Here is a 14,880-nt window from a genome sequence, read left to right on the forward strand (position 1 = left end):
TGGGTTTCTCTTGCAATTTGTGTACGACATTATTTTTCACCTAGTGACCAGCCTTTCTAGCACTGTGTGTGTTATCACCAGCAAAATGGATCTAACTCCTTAGCTAAGCTGCTTCTGACAGGGGATATGATGTGATCTGGGAAATTATTCTGCTCTTTTACTAAATCAAACTGAAATGTCAGGGATTTGCATTTGATACCCTCCCAAGTCTTTAAGAAAATGGAATTTATGGCAGAAATCAGATTAATATTTTATATTTTACAGATGCAAATTTGACATTTTCTGTTGGAAGATCGCTGGTTCGCCTGCTGACATTAACACATTCGTGTTGAAAGCCTGGGATAGGGCAAGTTCTGATCAGAAGTTGCATGTGATGCATCAAACAAAACTCTGCACCATTTTCCTCTTGTGGGGGAGTTGCTTTTTAATGTCAGAGTGTCTGTGCTGAATCAATGCTAGCATGAGAGGTGGGATCTGGGTTAAAACGATGTTCAGGATGGGTTTGCTATTATTTTTTTTTTTTTTTAAGAAAAAATGCATTCACAATTTGGAGTTTTATTGTTCCTGATATCATTGTTGTTAGGTGTTATTATAATGTGCTGAAGTATTTGTATCGATATCTCAACTGAAATGATTTGCTGCCAGTTTAAGAGCCTGATGCTACAATCTTGTATTACTGGGCTTCAGATCTGCAATATGTTCACGAACAAAACATATTGCCACATGCACATGAAGCATAAAGGTATATATATAGACAGAGGTGTGGCACACGTCATTGAAGTATTGCTGTGAATATTGTGTTTAAGATTTCCTTCCTGAATCCCTGATCGCATCCACCCTTCCCTTTTGAAAAGATTTTGAATTGAGAGTACTATTCCATTCTTGGTCTCGTCCAAACAAATCTAGAAGATTTAATGGAAATTTCCCCCCCTTTTTCTTTTACACAAAACTTTTACTATTTTTCTGGGTAAGACGTGATGATTAGTGCGGTTTCCCATGCAGATAGCTCAAATCTATATTGACATTTTGTTTTGACTTTTTTTTAAATAGTCCTGGCTGACCTTGCTTCCAAAGGTGAATATGAAAAACAATAGCAGGGGAGCGAATGCTGAGCGTATTTAAAGCACAATCATGGGAAATGCTGATGACCTCTCGTTGCCGCTGAGTCCTTTTCCTTTCCTTGGCAAGGCCTCTGGCTTGTCCCCACCACTGCGCCACTGGCCCTGGTTCCGTGGGCCTCTTCAACAAGGCAACAGTTAGCAATATTAAAAGCACATATGTTCTAGTGGTAACATTTTAAGGGTACAATGAAATCTCATCACAACAGGACTAAAATAAACTTTTTTAGTGCATGCAGAATTTGCTGCTTGTGACAGAGACATGCTGATTTTTAACAGCAGACTTTTCTCAGTAGCATTCTCCAGTTTAATTTCTAATGAATGCTTGGTTAAGTACTACTAATGCTTAATTTGAATAAAATCATTGCTGATTGTATACTTGGATTTTTCCTCTTCATATTTTCGGGAAACAGGAGATTAGGTTCACGGAGTCTGCTATATATTGGCTTCTATACAATAATAAATCAGTTTTAATTTTAATAACTGAATTTTGTACTGACCTGAGTTAAAGTGAAAGTGTTTTCCAAAGTAACATGATGTAGCACAGCCATGATTTAAATTGAGAAGCTGAATATAAGTCCCTTTAGTGTTCTTGTTTCTGTATATTCTGCTATGCCATACTCTATAGAGTGTTTCTTTAGAAGGTTAAACATGTACTTTTAACTGTTACAACTTTGCCATAATACACAGACTGCAGACAGAGATGGAGAAAAATAAAGTACTTCCCTGGTAGCTTTGCATTTTCAGCAGTCAGTGCTTGGCCCCGTGCAGGTTGCAGTTGCAGATTTGCACAGGTGAAGCACAGGCAAGGCAAATCGCGTTAATGGACAGAGAGAAGGCAGGGGATTTCATAAAGCGCTTGTGAGAGCAATGTCGTTTTGCCTAGAAAGTAATGCATCACTGGGGACAGAAAAGGTGGGGAGGACGGTACTTTTAACCTGTGTTTCCTCATGGGCATAAATGCAATCTCCATTTTGCACTCTGAACATTTGCAAAGCAGCAAACTACAGATTTAGCCTCATATTACCTGTGCAGAGCTTTCGTTCAGCCTTCTAGGTGAGGCCAGTGTAAGTGTGGGGGTTTGTCGTATTAAATCGGCGCAGCGTGACCTCATTAAAGAAAAAAAGTCTCATTTGTGCAAGGGCCTCGTTGTGAGCACTGGCACTGCTGGGCTCTGGCTGTAGCGGCAGGGTGAATTCTCAGATCTGCACGTGTTGTACCGTAACTGGGGAATTAGGACCCAAAAGGCCCAAAGAAACACGCTGCGTGCAAAGGTAGGAGGAAACGCCTCTAGCTGGTTTTCACAAGTGGTGTTACAAACTAGGCAGCCTTACTGACTCCTGGTGTAGACAAATACAAATATTTTTCTGTACGCAACTTTGCAATTATAAAGAGAACCAAAATCTACTGGAATCAATTAGGTTTTGCTGACATTATGCAGCTGTTACGATTTAGCTATTTGTTTTTAATGAATTATTCTTTCTAGCCTTCTGGATTCTAATAAGCAGCTTTGCATTTTTGTAATGAACGCAGCATTTCAGAAGGAGCAGAGTAAATTTGATTTAAGCATAAAAACATGTTTCTTAACAAGACACTTAAAATGGAGGGGTTTTTGGTACTAGTGTTTCACTTCTGCAGGCAGCGTATTGATCCAAAGAGGAAACGCCTGGCAATCCCAGCGCAAGAGTCACAGGCACCTGCTCTGAACTCAAACAGATTTTTGGCAGGAATTATCTAACTGCTTACGGTAAGTGTGGTAGAAAACATTTTCTTATACAAATAATGAAGGTACTTGAAAATAGAAGACCGGATCATGACATGACATCACTGAAATTAAAGGAAGTTTTAAATGACCTGGAGAAGGTAACAGAAACTTGCTGTTAAATTAAGAAAATATGGGATGGTGGAAGATCAGCACAAAAAATCACAGACGGTGGGATGGGAATGGACCTGGGGAAGTCACGTAGCCCATCTCTCACTGACTGACTCTCCTGAGAATAAAGTTTATTGTTTATCACAGGAAAGGCCATGGTTTTGTCAGGCCAAAAGTTATAAAAACCTTAACTCATGATATAGCACCTGATTGTGGCCCACAGTTTGTGTGACTGGTGTGGGCTGCAAGTGTGTGTGTGCACGTTTGTAGACATATATATATGTATGTATCCGATACTGCAGCTATTAATGGTCAGGTCTGTAGGTAGCTGTATCTTTTTATATTCTTTCTTAGACACTGTATGATTATCCCTGCCAATACAATTCCTCCCTGTTTTGTTCATGAGGTTTGTGCTGTGAGGATTTAGTGTGACGATGTCCTTTTCTAAAAGCTCACTTTCAAGCATGGGGTCATCGGAGAGCTTGAGAAGGGAACGAAGTTTTAGATATGAAAGCAAAGGTACAATCTAACCTATTGAGATATTTATAATCCATCTTGAATATTAGCATATAATACAAAGGATTGTTTTCTCCCTTCAGTTATTTTTGCTGTGTTTCCATCTGCCAGCAAAGTAAAGAGGGAGCATGAGTTCAGGACAGTCTTGTTGAAGACCGTCTTGATGACATTTTAAGCAGTTCAAGTTTCCCCAATTGATCTGTCTAATTAAATAAAACCATAGAACTGAAAAAGACATTGGATATTTTTCCATTTTTCTGAAGTAGGCTGCGGTAGACTTTTCTCAGAGCAAAGCATGAAGCCAGCGTGTGTCCAGGGTCTGAAGCCGCTTGGCAGTTGTTCATCGGAAAAGGAATTGCAGACACTTACTCCTTGGTTTTGCCCTTGTTTTTTCTTACTTATCCCTTAGCTGAGAGGCGATGAGAACAACCAGCAGCCCCTCAGGTGGGAGTGCAGGAGCATCTGAGAAGCCCTAGGGGTGAGCTGCTCTTTGGGTGCTGGACTTTGATGACCCGGTGTTGGGCTCTGTGGCTTACCCTAAGACAACAGCATCAACAGTAAATTGTCACTTCAGGGCCAGCATGTAGCACTAACTCGGATGAACTGCAGGATTGCTGTGGCAGATATTAATAGTAAGCACACAGAATAAATCCCGAAGGAGGAGCATATCTTAGTTTAGCAATGCCTGGTTGCTAAATTGATTTGCCAAGTACCCAGCGTGCACATAAATGAGAAAAGCATTGCAACAGCACAGAGATATTCTTACAGATTCAACATACTGTGCTGTGTCAGCAAGGCCGTTTACTGCCGGATGCTGTTTCTTTTCTCACAGCACGTTGTAGGTCTAAAACATGGTTGTAGGCTTCAGCAAAGGGTCCCCCTCAGCCCCCAGGGAGCTAATTATGACATTTGGAGCCCGTTTATTTTTCTGTTGACTTCCTTGAAGACATGTGGTGCAAGCAGTGATTCATCCACCAGTTCTTCCCAGTCCCATGGGACCTGTGAAAGGGTTGTTTCAAATCACTGTGTTTCTTTTCCATTTCCTGGAAGCACTCGGTGTTTGGGGCAGGTTGCTGGGCTACACGCCACTGCTGGACACCTTCCACGGCCTCGCCAGGGCCAGGGCTGACTATTGAAACCTTATCTCCTGGGCGTAACGTCCCTGACTTTATCTCCTTGAAAACCCCAGCGCTTCACTGTTGTAGGAGAATTACCTTTCCTATGGGGGAAAGAGGGTGTGAGGCTGTCTATGGGAAATATTCCCAGGGGAATAAAGGCTAGGAATGTGCTGAGAGCTGCGTTGCTCTTTCAGGTGTCAGTATAAGAAATTTATAAAAAACCTTGTTCTTGCTTGTTGAGCAGAAAGTGCACTAAAATAGGAGCGAGGGCTAGGAAAAACTGGACTAGAAGCTGAAATAATGTTGGGACAGCTGGGGGTGGAGGCAGGAGGGTCCTTTATGGAAGATCCATATAAAGGTGAGGGATCTGGAGCACAAGGCTGATGAGGAGAGGCTGAGGGAACTGGGTGTGTTCAGCCTGGAGAAGAGGAGGCTGAGGGGAGACCTTATCGCTCCCTACAACTGCCTGGCAGGAGGGGGTACTGAGGTGGGTGTCAGTCTCTTCTCCCAGGCAATAGGACAAGAGGAAAGTGATAGGACAAGAGGAAATGGCCTCCAGTTGTGCCAGGGGAGATTTAGGTTGGATATTAGGAAAAAATTCTTCACTGAAAGGGTTATCAGGAGCTGTAACAGGCTGCCCAGGGAAGTGGTGAAGCCCCCATCCCTGGAGGTACTTGAAAGACAGGCAGACGAGGTGCTGAGGGACATGGTTTAGTGGTGGACAGGTACAGTTGGGCTCGATGATCTTAAAGGTCTTTTCCAACCAAATGATTCTATGAGTTACACTTGAGTGAAAGCTTATATTGAGGCGCTTTGTTTTGCTGTTATTTACATTTATGAAAAAGCAAAGTCTGGAAAGCGTGGAAGCCTAAACCCGGAGGCTGTGTTTTCTGCTAAGCTGTATGCTTAACGCCTCCGTTACAGACTCCTTCTCCCAGAGTTACTGGTACAATAAGTGCAGGGTTCCTTCCTTTGCTTTCTTTTTCTGTGGGGCAAAGCAATTTCAGCAGCTAGTAATGCTCACTTCACCCAGGTCCAGGCTGTACACAAGTGCTGCGTGTTGTGCGCATCTTGTCTGGAGCATCGCTGCTGCCCAGGGGTCAGTTACTCCATCCCACCTCTCACCCTGGGGATTTTTGATGCCACGGCTCTGCCTGGGCTAATGTGTTTTTTAGTAATTGCCAAATTACCAATCTGGTAGTGGTAATAACCACCAACGTCATTTTATTTTGGGCCAGTTCTTCATGAGGCATACAGCAGATAGGGATCTTGGGGTGCTGGAAATGTTTTTCACTTTGTCAGACAAAATATTTTGGCATGTGTAATATTTTTAATAACCATAACGGCTCTGAGCGTACTAATATACCGAGAAGAATTTGATCAATGCTCAGCAAGAAAAGCAGAGCTGGGCATAGTAACAGGCAGCCTTTAAAGGAAGAGAAAACTTGCAAATGTAGATTTTAGGCAAAAATTTATACAAGGATGAGGAATTCTGATTAGTTTGCAGTGCGACTTTGGTACATGTGAACTCACTTTGGAAAATGAGATTATTGACTCCTAAGTGGTGCAGATTTTGAACACCTGACAGCATGAATAGTTGTGACATTTGTTCACTAAATCATGTAAGTCTAAACACTAAACCATCTAAATCTTGGTCAGCATACAGGTCTATATCCTCAGTCACACTGAGGTGCCTTTCAGGATCCAGGACTAAATTATTGGAGAAAAATGCAATCCTTGGGAAGTATATACACACTACTGGGGGCTGAGACATGACCAAAGACAGTGCCACTTTTTATGAAATGTAATGACATTAAAAATGCCATTGCAAAATTTTCCCTTTTTATTTTTTTTAAAACCCCTGTATGATCCTGGCTGCTTTGTGAGGTTAGCCCTGTGCCTGCGGCTTGGCCGCGAGAGGAGAGGGAAGCATGGAGGCTTTGTGCTTGCCGGTACCACCCCCCTTCCCCAGCATGCACCGGAGCAGGGTTTAGAGGCGAGAGTGCCTTGTTCTACCCATCTCACCTCCAGTGAATCTACTGGCTCTCTAATTCCCTGGAATAATCAGATTTTAAGAAGTTATAAAAGCACTAATTGTTTGTTTCTTCTCTTTTTGTAGTGATGCAAACACTCCCATGCAGCACAGAAAAGCCATCCAAAATAACACAGTTGTTACCAGTGCTTGGAAAGACTCCGAGGGACGCATTCCCCAAAGAAATTAAGAGTCAGTTCTTGTTCCCCAGCGGGTTATATGTAAATTGGATAGCAGGGCATTTAACTGGAGATCTTGGAGCCTAAGTCTGCCCCAAAGCACTTATTGTTTAGAGCGTAACTATAAGCTGGAAGAAGTGTGATTTTATACAGTTTGCCAAGGGAAGCAAACACTCCAGATCTTGTGCGGGGGCCAGGATGGGATGTTATTACTTGGCGTCATTCTCAAAAGCAGGATTTTTATCTGTTCCCTTTCCTGAGTTCAGTTTTCTCTTTCCATTTTACATTCCCTGTAATTTTACAAAGCAGTATGCTTGGCATTTGTTGTTAGATGTTAGATATTCAAAATAGAACTGTCACAGAAGTTCACTGCCTTGTATTTTATTTGAATGCTTTGTGGTTGCAGATCTCATTGTAGATACATGAACCGACTGCTCAAGTTTCCAGAAAAAAAAATTGCATTTGCTTTCCAGATAAAAGAAAAGAAGAAAACTTCGTCTTTTTTTTTCTCTTCAATTTCTTCAAAACTAAGACTTCACCTAATGGTTACCATGCAGACCCTGGGCTAGATCCATGTGAGCAAAGCACTGGGCGTGCAAGGGAGCTCTCTGAACAGAGAGCTGGTGTTTGCCTCAGCTCTCTGCAGGGTGCAGAGCGTACAGGCGGGGTGGGAAAGGAAGCTGAAGCTGTTACTTACTCATGGCAGCATGCGGTCATTTAGACATGGGCACCTGCAACAGAAGGAATCCCAGCAGCTCGGGTGAAGCCAGTACAAGCCCTTCCCAAGCCATCCCTCCTAGGCTGATGGAGAGCACTAGGGATGTTCAAGGGACAAAGAGGAGTGCTCAGAAGTATCCCATACAGGCAACTGCATGGCGTAAGCTCTTCTCTGAAGGTTGGCTTTCTTTTCAGTCTTGGGCTCTGCTTAAAAAAAAGCAAACAACTTGTTATAGCTTGGGATGGTACCTGCACAGCTGCATGGTGCGTAATCAAAACGGAGTCCACAAGAGATGCCCAAAGCCAGGCCAGCGTAGGGTGATTTTCCTTATTCATCCAAGAGAGATCGTGGTTTATATGTCCATTTATGGTAATTTAAATATTAACGTTATTGGGAATCTCATTCCTGATGGAAGCAGGAAGAGGTAAGGTCACAGCCTTCCCATGTCACTGGGATTGGTTTCTTGTTGTGTTCCCCTACCGCTTGTCTGTATTTTAGTATTTGCCAAACGGAAGAAGTTAATTTATCAATTAAATATATAAATATATAAATAAAACAAGTTGTAAGTGAAAGGTTATACAAGCATAGCATAATTCCCAATAAGAACCATCTCAGAACTTTTGCTTCACCCATTTGCTTACGCTCAAATAACGTTATTTTCAAAGAAGTCTTTGTTCTTTCTTTTTTTCCTTTCCGAAAGGAACCACCCAGCGCTCGGGAGCAAACGTGCTCTGCTGTGCGTAGCTCTGACTCAGGTTGCAAACAGGTGACATGCACAGCACGATTTTTCCTACCTGCACGAGTCAAGGGAGGACACCTTGCTTGGCAGCGGGGTCAGGGACATGTGCCCTCTCTGCTCAGCCCCAGCCCTGGATGGTGCCTGGGCAATTCCCCGGCGCTGGGTCCCGGGCAGCTCCCAAGCTCTGGCTGGGCAGGAGGGAGGGAGAGACCGCATCCTTCTGCCAGCTGGCGTGCAGGACCCTCGGGGCTGTCACGTTTGCTTCTCCAGGCACTCATGCAGATGAACTCATGTCTCCAGCGTAAAGCAAGAGTACTTAAAAACTTCAGACAGAAATATATGCAATATACACATTTTACATACCATCTATGGACATATGCATAACAATATATGCTATATATACAAAGCATACAGCATATACAATGAAAGGATGCATGCATGTCACAAAATCATCCTCTCCACCTGTCCCTATGCTGTAGAAAGAAGGCGAGTCCTGTAGGTCTCATTAGAAACAAAGTGTCTTAGCATAAGGTAAAATTTTCCACTCTAACAAAGCCAGAATAACCTTTAATGGAAACCCTGGCCTATGCATAATGTTAGCTTTAACACGCATTTACTCAGTATTGATTACCTCCATGTATAGCAATAACGATATGCCTATACTGCTAGGAAACGTTAGTGTAGTATTTCAGTTAGCCACCCATATAACTTGTATTTATTCACTTGTCATTTATGTGGAAGAACATGAATCTACTTGATTTTTTTCCTAATGCTGTGAATAATATTTATGAAGTTGTTTGTACTTCAAAACCACAAGGTGGTGAACTTTGAGAACTGTAATCTCTAAGGAATGAAAATGTGAAATTAAGTGTTGAGCAAGATGCTTCTAAGGAAACGATATATTCTCTGAATTATTTTACAAGTGATTTTCTTGCTGTGCAGAATAATTTTTCATTCACTCTTGGAAGGAAAGTAAAAAAGAAAACTGTGCATTTCATCCCCCTCTCCAGCCCCTTACTTTAACAAATGCTTAGGCTGAATATCTTGTCCTCATTTTGGTTTTGATTATCAGCTTGGGAAATTTTTTCCTTCCCTCTCCAGGTAGATAAACTGCTAGTTTCCAGTTCTTTGCCAGTGAGGAAAGAATTATGCTTCCCCGCCCCCCCTCTTTTTTTTTCTTCTAAATGAGAGCTTTTTGTGATTTTTTTTTTTCCACCCCATGGTATCAGTTTCTTGGGGTTATGAAACAGTGCAAAGCCTCATACTCTCAGAGATAAAGCTGGATATGTGTTGATGACTCAGAATTATTGGAATGATACTGATTTTGCATTTCTTGATTTTCTTTTGAAAGGTCTCAATCCAGGCAGATTATCCAGAGATTAAGACAACCATGTCATCTACAGGTATAGAATATTTTTTAAGAAACTAATAGGTGGAACTCCATCACGATTGCCTTCATTATTTGCTGCTCTTTATGGACAATCATGCAAGATCACTGAATTTTGAGACTTCCCGTAGCAGATGAAATATCTACTTACGTTGTGCCACCTGCTAAAAGTGTTGCAGCTACAATAAGAATCCATGTAAATGCTGGAGCAATGGAGCAGAGGGGAAGTAACTGTAAATCAGGAAATTAAAAATTGATGGCATGGGTGTCTCCTGGAATAACAATTGCTGGATAAGAGTGGGGCAACAGTTATCAGGGTGTTGTCAGGGAGGAGCTCGTACTCTGCAGCAGGTTGTACCTAGAAAAACAGGACCTCAAGTAGAAGGTTGCACAGAGAAAGGGACCTTTCAAACAAACACAGGTACAGATCAAACGTGGAAAGCAGTTCCTCAGAGCCAGGCCCTAGGAGAAATGGTGAGAAGCGAATTGCACACAGGTGAGAGGATTCATTTCCAAGGAAAGGGAAGCGAGTGACCAGGTGTATCAGCAAAGGGGATTAACCACAAGGTTCAGGAAACAACGGTGCCACTGAATAAAAGCTGTTTGCTTGGAAAGTCCTGCTCAACCCGGGGCTGCAGCCTAGAGAGAGAAGCAAAAGATAAACAACCCACCTTACCCATGTCTTGGAACCTCTCCAGGGAAGTTCAATAACTTGAGGGCAGAGGAAATGCCTGATGAGGAACTGCTTGATGTGCATAAAATACTCAGCCTTGGGGAGAGAGAGAAAGGCGTTTGACAGGAGATCTGCTTTTGGAATACAAGTAACTGAAGGAGATAAATAGAGAGCTAGGTGGGGACGCCACGAGGCTTTACACTGCACTGAGGAGAGGTTCTTGCTGGATCCTTAGAAGGTGTGACAGCCTGCTCGCCAAACTACTGGGTGGTAGTAATAGACATCAATTTAAGAGCAGAACGATATCTGTGCGGTGAACTATGCACGTTATGTATTTACAGGGTTATGAAGGGTAGACTGCAAGGCCTGCAATGGAATCAGTGGGAAACGATTCCTTTCTCCCATCCGTTTCTGTGTTTCTATATGCTTTCATTCCAAAAGAATGAAAAGCCTGGCCCTGGTGACAAAGAGCGCCTTTGCACCGCTTTCACTTGGTCTTCAGCCAGAGGGAGGGAGACAAAGCCCTTGTCAAGGGTGTGAACTTCCTTCATTCCCAGGGCCACCAGGCCAGCGTGTCACCCCAACTGTTGAGCATTTTATTCAAAATCAAAGCTTCCTTCCGAAATTGCTGGGCTTAGTTCTAAAATACTTTATGCCCATCCCGCTGAAAGAAATAGTACAGTTTTTAAAAAGTTTAAATGTTACGAGAATGCATCTTTCCAATGACGAGCTATCCAGTAAATGCTTTGGTTCGGTGTCTCTCAGGCATCTGTAGCTGTTCGGTGTTTCAACCAAGTAACCTGGGGATTTTTAAAACTTAGCACTGTTAACATGCAGTGATGCTGTGGTGAGAGACAGGGATATGTGTATGCTGAGGAAAACGTTTGCAGGCATAAAGGGAAAATTGCATATTGAGCGAAGCAGAAGTGTTATCTAATAATTCAACTATAGTTCCAAAAGTTCTGAATTCCCTCCTCTCCCACCTCTGGACACTTTATTATTTGGTTCTAGACTCATACGTGTATGCTAAGCAGCCTCTGATACACTTTTTTTTCCTTGGAAAGCTTGTTAGATGTAATAGCTGTTTCCAAAGTGAAAACCACTTTGAACTTCTCCAGGTTACACTCAGGAAAGCAACAAGATGAGAGAGCTGGATTAAGCTCTGGAGTACAGATGCTGTGCCCTTCTGCAGGGTGCTTGAAATGACACAGCTCTGCTCACTCCTCTTTCAGCCAGGATGCGCAGAGAAAGCTGGAAGCGATCTCTCAGAGCAGTGCAATAAAGCAACCAGACCTAGCAGCTGGGAAATGGGCTGGCTTCAAAATTACACCTGTGCAGATGAGCCTGTGAAAAACAGTAGAAAACGTATGCTGAAATGGTGATTTCTGAGGAAAGGCGATAGATTCAGAGGCCTTTCATAGCAAGACATTACTATGTACGTGTGCTGTGGCCACCACACTTAGGGTCACACCATGCTGCAATGCTTTGGCCTGTGTGTCCTCCCTGGAAGCTGGGCACCAGCACCTACCTGTGCTTCTGCCTGCCCCTGGGGCTCAGGCAGTGAGACAGCCCCATGGTCTGTGCCCCTCATTTTCGTCTGCGCTGGTATATTAACGCCTGTGGCAGCGCAGGCACCAAGCACCCACCTTTTTATGAAGGGTCAGTGTTGGCGACAGGAGCAAAGGGGTCCCCTGGGCTCAAAAGCGGCCAGCTAGGGCCAAGGGGTCCAAAAAGGAAATGACGCATGAAGGTTTAGAGGTCTCCTGAATCTCATTATTTCAAATGATAGCCTGTTCACAGGAAGTTAAATAAAAGTTAATTAGCAGGTATTTCAGCAGTCTGCTCTGATTCTTTTTTTTTTACATCCTGCTAGGTCAAAGTACCCAGGTAGTATTAATTAAAAAAGCCTGCTGAAAGTACTGGCGTGGATGAGAGGCTACACAATCATGCTCTTGAGCTCTCAGTGCAGGTATTTTTTCGTACATTACCTGAGCAGATTTGGGTATTAGAGTTATAGCCTGGTACCCATTTAGTTAGGGAATAGTGAGGGGCTTTAAGTAATTTTGAGAAATATGAAGAGCGCTCAAAAGCGGCCAGCTAGGGCCAAGGGGTCCAAAAAGGAAATGACGCATGAAGGTTTAGAGGTCTCCTGAATCTCATTATTTCAAATGATAGCCTGTTCACAGGAAGTTAAATAAAAGTTAATTAGCAGGTATTTCAGCAGTCTGCTCTGATTCTTTTTAGGTAGTATTAATTAAAAAAGCCTGCTGAAAGTACTGGCGTGGATGAGAGGCTACACAATCATGCTCTTGAGCTCTCAGTGCAGGTATTTTTTCGTACATTACCTGAGCAGATTTGGGTATTAGAGTTATAGCCTGGTACCCATTTGGTTAGGGAATAGCGAGGGGCTTTAAGTAATTTTGAGAAATATGAAGAGCAATCTTCCTTGATGAGCGTACTTACAAAAAGAGCAATAAACCCAAGCTCAGTGCTATGGGCTGTTGTCTGACTCAGCTGAGCCTCTTCAGCTGAGAGGGGAGGAGGTGTTTGCTTTGGCAGAGCATCCTTTTGAATCTCAGGAGGTTCCTTAGGCCAAGATCTTTGGTCTCAGATAGATTTATAGTGCAAAAATGCTTTCTCAGCCTTTTTTTTTCAGTTGTTTACAGAAATTAGACATGTCTTAAGGAGATTGTACGTAAGTCCAATAATATTTGCGTGAGACAGGAAGAGTACAGGACACGGGGATCTTTGTAATAACACGTTTCTTTTTACCACATGAAGTGATTCAAAAAATGTTTGCATGTCTATGTATGACAGATCTTTCATAATAGTTGTTGCATGTTGGAGGCAAAGCACAAGATTTTTCTTTCAGAGGATGGTTAATAGTCTAATGACAGTGAAGCAAACTTAATCATCTTAAATGTGATTCCTACTTCTTTGCAATGTTGTCATATTTTGAAGCATCTTCACTGAAGACAGAAATAACTTAGAAGAACTGAACTCTGAAAGCTAATCGTTGCTTCACGTGAGTATTTACTAGCCAGAGTGTTCAGTGGACTTGATTGATCTGGGCAATGCAAAAAGGTGAGGCCACAAGCACAAGAATTTTATAGCACCTATAAAGTACTGTATACAGTTTTTGCTCAATTTTATGCTGTTAAACTAAGCATTTGGTATCATATGGCACTTTAAGTACTTTGATTTATGTTAAGACAGAAATTGCATTGGTAATAAACATTCTAAAGTATGAGTTTAAGAGCAATCTACTGTATTTATTTGTGACATAAACACTCACCTGCAATGCATTTGAGAACCATCTTAGACTTAACTCACACTGCGCGTTACAGCCATTAAGCTTCAGGCACAGCAAGGTCATATCCAAGGTGAAGACAGAAGTGGCTGGGAAGAAAGGGGTGGCATGACAGATATTTTGAAACAGCAAATGGAAGAATATTCTTTTTCTCTTGTTAAATATTCCAGATACATGAGTGTAATTTCTTACTGTACTACAAAGGGTCCTATGTTATACCAAACAAGCTAAAGTACAAATCCAGTCTTGTTTAATATGAAATTATTTTAAGCACACGGTCTTGAAAATAACATGAAAACCCCACTGACACATTTGAAAAGAAATATAATAAAATTGCATGTGTTTCAGGTTTATGAAAACTCCCTCAAGGATGAATGAAATCACAGAATCGCTTTGTCGTACTGGAACCTGCCACAGCTGTGCTCCGTGTGACAAATCCTCCCATCATTACCTTTCCTATTTTGGTATTTAATTCATTATGCTCAGTGGAACCTGCTTAAATGTAACATAAAGTAATAATTTTAAAATTATTTAGGTAGCTTTTTAAATAGCTTACATAGCTTAATCCTTCCATCTTTTTGTATGGTAGTAATAGAGCATGGGAGAGTGGCAATACTGTAATTGATATTAGGACTGAATGAGAAGGCTTCACTGGCAGAACGGGACGTTAACACTCATGCATTTATTTCTTAGGAAATCATTGAAAAAGTGAATTCAGATGGATCTCTGGTCTCCCGAGAGCAGGTAGAAGAGAGGACAAGAAAAAGCAAGACGCATTATGAAATAATGAATTCTAAGTTTTTGGGATAACACAGCTCCTTTGGGTCATGACAAACAAAAAAAGAGAAATCCAGGATTCTTTAATATTAAATAATAAAATTAGAGATTGTTAAACAGTATTCAGCCTTTGGGATGGTATGTGCTAAGCTAGCCTTGCCTCACTGTTTTTAGAGGAAAAGGAAGGGGATGCCGTCTTTGTATGTTCGTTATGTATTGATGCAACAGTGGCACACTGAACATCATGTGGATGAAAAAAAGATCATCAGGAGTACCCAGCACGGATTCACCAAGGGGAAATCATGCCTGACCAATCTGATAGCCTTCTATGATGGCATGACCAGCTGGGTAGATGAGGGGAGAGTGGTGGATGTTGTCTACCTTGACTTCAGCAAAGCTTTTGACACTGTTTCCCATAACACCCTCATAGGGAAGCTCAG

General features: G+C 42.2%; 1 protein-coding gene across 6 annotated transcripts in view; it reads left to right on the forward strand.

The window, feature by feature from the left end:
* Positions 1 to 5,502: 5,502 nt before the first annotated feature.
* The window catches only part of MFSD1 (major facilitator superfamily domain containing 1), a 33,892-nt gene continuing 24,514 nt past the window's right edge, over positions 5,503 to 14,880 (forward strand). For all 6 annotated transcript variants that reach the window (XR_004841388.1, XM_035889950.1, XM_009634433.2 and 3 more), the window contains exons 1-2: positions 5,503 to 5,508; positions 8,468 to 8,471. The gene's annotated coding sequence lies outside the window, so the exon portion shown is untranslated. The remainder of the gene's footprint in view (positions 5,509 to 8,467; positions 8,472 to 14,880) is intronic.

The sequence above is a fragment of the Egretta garzetta genome, unplaced genomic scaffold (genome assembly GCF_000687185.1).
Source record: "Egretta garzetta isolate BGI_Z169 unplaced genomic scaffold, ASM68718v1 scaffold172, whole genome shotgun sequence".
In the NCBI taxonomy this organism is placed as follows: Eukaryota; Metazoa; Chordata; class Aves; order Pelecaniformes; family Ardeidae; genus Egretta; species Egretta garzetta.